Source organism: Nerophis lumbriciformis, linkage group LG29 (assembly GCF_033978685.3).
Source record: "Nerophis lumbriciformis linkage group LG29, RoL_Nlum_v2.1, whole genome shotgun sequence".
Classification (NCBI taxonomy): domain Eukaryota; kingdom Metazoa; phylum Chordata; class Actinopteri; order Syngnathiformes; family Syngnathidae; genus Nerophis; species Nerophis lumbriciformis.
In genome coordinates this window covers 20,900,609-20,905,781 of record NC_084576.2, presented here as the reverse complement: position 1 = coordinate 20,905,781, position 5,173 = coordinate 20,900,609, and positions in this window count along the sequence as shown.

The window sequence follows — 5,173 nt, the reverse complement described above, 5'->3', positions numbered from 1 at the left end:
TGCGTGAGGAATGAAAAATCCATTCGAGTAGAAGCGCTACGGGCGGTTAGAAGACGACACTGCACTTCTACGTCCGGTTTGAAGCTTTAAACAGCGATAATAATAATAATAATAGATTTTATTTGTAAAAAAAAATAAATAAAAAAAAAGCACTTTACATTGAGTAAACAACCTCAAAGTGCTAGTGTATTAAAAAAATAAAAAATAAAAAGATAATAAAAAATTAATAAAAACAAAAACTAGAACAGCCAAATAGCTAAAACTAGTATGCATATATCAAAAAAAAAAAAAAAAGGCTTTTTAAAAAAGAACGTTTTTTAAGCCTTTTTTAAAAGCATCCACAGTCTGTGGTGCCCTCAGGTGGTCAGGGAGAGCGTTCCACAGACTGGGAGCGGCGTAGCAGAAAGCAGGAATTTACATCCGCCCAGCAGCACTTACAGTGAGCAAACTCGTCCAAAAGATGGCGCCGTAGCACAAACAATAACACACCATCTACAGTAAGTGTTATTGCATGAACGATTTGCAATGCGGCTGTTAGCGAGGAAAAAATCTATAATTTAGCGGCGCCGTTTTTTTTTTTTACGCCGCAGGGTTCAAAGCGTAGGAAAAGAATAGTGGCTCATAGTTTTAAATTCACGGCAGTGAAAAAGACAAAGTCGTTTATTGACGCGGGCCATATAGTTGACAGTAGAGTTTGACACCTGTGCCATACAGGATCATAATTAAAAGGCATTAATCGACGATTGCGATACAATACCGCTCGGTGGGAATCTCCAAGTAATGACCTTGCAGCCAGGGGAAACAATCCAGAGTAGAATGAAACAAATTCAAACTTCTCACTTGAATTGTGTATTTCTGGTCCTCAAATGCATCATACTTCGCTATGCAGAGTAGACGGCGTCTCCAATATGTTGTCAAGTCCGAGGGCTATGCTCTGCTTGCATTCTCCAATCATTTGTGGCAGCTTTGGGGCACGGACATGAATCGGTGTTGTTTGCGGACCAACCAAATCTACCAAGGTGTGGTAAAGGCGGCAGTACTGTACCCGTGAGGACGGCGGCAGGTCAGCCGACGCGGGCGGGCGGGCGGAAGGAAACAACAGCGGCGTCCTCCACGTGATTGCCAGCCGCGCGCACTCATCAAGGCTGCAGCTGTGTCTTTGAGCGCCACTTTTAAAGTGGCATTTTTCCCGGCGCATATAATATTTAATTAGTAGACTATCGCACTTAAAAAGGACCCAAGGACTTTGCATGAAAGCGCAAAGAATTGGCCTTTTGTCCATCGCCATTTTTTGCAGAAAAAGTGCTGCAGATTTTGTCTCCCGCCGCCACAAATTGCATTAGAGGAGAAGTATAGGCCTTTATGCCGCCTTTCAGACGCAAACCTTTCAAATAGATTTTTTTTCTTTCTCTCTACATGTAAAACATTCTTTTATCCAGGTATTGCATTTAGATTTGCGTTATTGTTGAGGCTTGCCAAGGCTGCTGACACCCGCTGTTGTGCCAACGCCTCCTCACCATATTGGAGCAGCTAGCTAATGTACACGCTCGCGGCTGCAGCCTTGCTCGCTCTTTCTGACAAGGCGACGTTTTGTTTTTGTGACCGAGGCGAGTCCTTCCAGTAGCCGTAAAAAATATATATATATAAAAAACAAACTCAACAAATAAGTGAGGCGGCAGACTGACGAACTTGTGTTTGTTTGTCCCAACAACTCAGATGTAACATATTGGAACCAAATGTGGTTCATTTGGATCGGGGGTCAGCAACCCGCCGCCCGAGTGGCTCCCTGGACTTCTTTCAGAGACGTGTGAAAATGGAAAAATATGAAAAAATATATTTTTTTCTTGTTTTATTATATTTTAAACATGACACAAACCTTCCTAATTGTTAGAAATCCCACTGTTTACATTAAACATGCTTCACTGATGAGAGTATTTGGCAAGCACCGTTTTGTCCTATTCATTTCAGCGATCCTTGAACTCATTGTAGTTTGTACAACTTTCTCCCACGCTGCCACAGAAAGACGTGTTTCATGCCACTCCTTTTTTTGTCTCATTTTGTCCAACAAACGTTTTATGCTGTGCGTGAATGCGCAAAGGTGAGTTTTGTTGATATTGTTGACTTGTTGAGAGGGCTAAACAGCCATATTTGGTCAGTGCATGACTGCAAGCTAATCGATGCTAACATGCTATTTAGGCTAGCTGTATGTACATATTGCATCATTATGCCTCATGTGTAGGTATATTTGAGCTCATTTAATTTCCTTTACTTATGTCCCATGTGTATTTCATTTATATTTGCATGTCTCATGACAAATTATCTGTATGTAATATTGGCTGCATTTCTGATTGTTGTTAGTGCGCCATGTTGTTCCAGACCACAGCAAATGTTATCAAAGATTGTAATAAATCCATTAGAAGAAGACAGCCTGCAGTTTCCTTTAACTTGGACACACACATCTATACCCATACTTGCCAACCTTGAGACCTCCGAATTCGGGGGGGGGGGGGGGGGGGGGGGGGGGAAGCGTGGTTAAGGGCGGGGGGCGTGGTTAAGAGGGGAGGAGTATATTTACAGCTAGAATTCACCATAAGTCAAGTATTTCATATATATATATAAGAAATACTTGACTTTCAGTGAATTCTAGCTATATATACTGTATGTATTTATTTTATTATATACATTCATACATATATATAAACAAAAGAAATACTTGAATTTCAGTGTTCATTTATTTACACATATACACACACATAACACTCATCTACTCATTGTTGTACTTGAAAGTGCAATGCTTTGCAGCCAGAAGCACAGCTTACTGCTTACTAAAATAACAACAACAACACTTACCTTCACTATTTGAGTAGCCTTTGTCCTGCCATTTGCGTACTGGCGAACGATCTCTGAATCCGGGAACATATCCTTCACAGATTTGTTGAAGACATCCGCAAATGAGAACGGGATGTTGCTTCCAGCTATCAGCATAGCCATCTTTGTCTCGGCATAAGTTACACTCTCGGGTCTCCATTTAGCGCGGTGGCCCATAATAAAACAGAACAAATACCCAGAACCCTTTGCAGCATTAACTCTTCCGGCAGCTACAAGGTGGGGGAAGGGGGGGGCAAGGTTTGGTGGTAGCGGGGGTGTATATTGTAGCGTCCCGGAAGAGTTAGTGCTGCAAAGGGTTCTGGGTATTTGTTCTGTTGTGTTACGGTGCGGATGTTCTCCCGAAATGTGTTTGTCATTCTTGTTTGGTGTGGGTTCACAGTGTGGCGCATATTTCTAACATTGTTAAAGTTGTTTATACGGGCACCCTCAGTGTGACTTTTATCGCTGTTGAACAAGTATGCATTGCATTCGCGTATGTGTGCGTACAGAAGCCGCACATATCTTGTGACTGGGCCGGCACGTTGTTAGAATGGATGAAAAGCGGACGTGACGACAGCTCATAGCAGACATTAAAGGCAGTGCCTTTAAGGCACGCCCCCAAGACTGTGGTCCGGGTGGACTACGAGATATAATGACTGATGAACACCTTCGTTCGATAATGAAGGTTGCCTCAGCTCAAAGCCTGAGCCCCGACATTAATGAACTAGCATCCAAGAAAAGATGGCAGGTATCTGGCTTTGGCACATCAGATTAGATCAGTGTGTTGCAAACTGAGCAGTTTAAAGTCCTGAATGGTTGGTTTATTCATTATTTTATTTTCAAATTTATTAGCCTGTGGAAAAAGTTAATGTTGATATTTACCTCTGAAGGCTGCAAATAGAAAAGAGGCATTCAATTTTTATTTAAATTGTATTTGATATGCCATTGATATTTTTGAATTATTATTATTATTATTTGAAACTCGATCTTGCATGTCACTATAAAGTTATATAAGCCTTGCTTGTTCAATATTCAATGCAAAACTTGTTTGGGTCCCTATCAAAAAGGTTAATTTGTTCAACCTTGGCCCGCGGCTTTGTTCAGTTTTAAATTTTGGCCCACTCTGTATTTGAGTTTGACACCCCTGCTCTAAAGTAACGATGCTCTTGCTAGAGTACAATTTTTGACTACTCTACCATCCTCAGTTTGACTCGTTCTGACTGTCGTGGATAAAAATTCTCATTGTTGTCTTTCAAAAGAACCCAAAGCCTTTGCTCCACGCGCTTGAAGGACAGCCGTACATTAACTTCGAGTATGACTTTTGTGGGCGTTTTAGCCACACACACACACACACACACACACACACACACACACACACACACACACAGGTTATCATTTGGAATGGGGACCAAGTTTTTGATCATCCCTTGTGGGGACCACCCTTTCTACAGGTTGTGGAGGCATACAAAAAGTGGTGTAAAATGTCCACTGCCCAGTCAGCTCATACACGTCTTTAAATCTCTGGATTGATGAAGTAATGTGCTGATCATTCTTACTGGGGACCCTGGGGAAAAAGAGTTAATATGGTTCATGGGGACCAAATTTAAATAATTTTGCATAATTCACACAAATTTGTACGTGACTACTGAGGACCATTAAAAAAAAAAAAAAATTCAAATTAAATGTTAAACATGTTTAATTTTCAGTAAACATGTTTTATAGGCCAATGCTTAAAAATCACGTAGGCATCTTCAGAATGGATCTGACTATCATTTAAAAAGGTTTCCCTTTAGGGGACCTGTTTTTTTGTCCCCATACCGTCAGAGGTCCCCTAAAGGTGACTGTGTAAACAGAGCCATGTCCCCATTAAGTAAGCATTGCCAGAACACACACATCCACACACACACACGCGCACACAAAAATCCAGGAATTTTAAGTGGTTAAGCGCTTCGTGCGGATGTTTAGGCCAATGTGGGCACAGCCGTGGAAACAACGTGCTCATGGAAAGCTCTCCATGCGTTAAAGCAGCCGAGGGCTTTTCAAATTTCACAACTATTGTGGCTGAATTTTTAACAAACGATTAAACAAACTAACGAGGTCGGCAGAACGAGCGTGAAGAGGCACAAAGTTTGAACACTTCAAACTCGTACCGGACTGATGTACATTGCATGAACACCAGGGCTGCGAATCTTTGGGTAACGATTCGATTCTCGACTCAAAATCCATACTTTTATTAACTTTGGGTGCCAGTTCTATGATCAACTACATTTCTCCATAAAATAAATGAACAGCTGTGTGTATATAT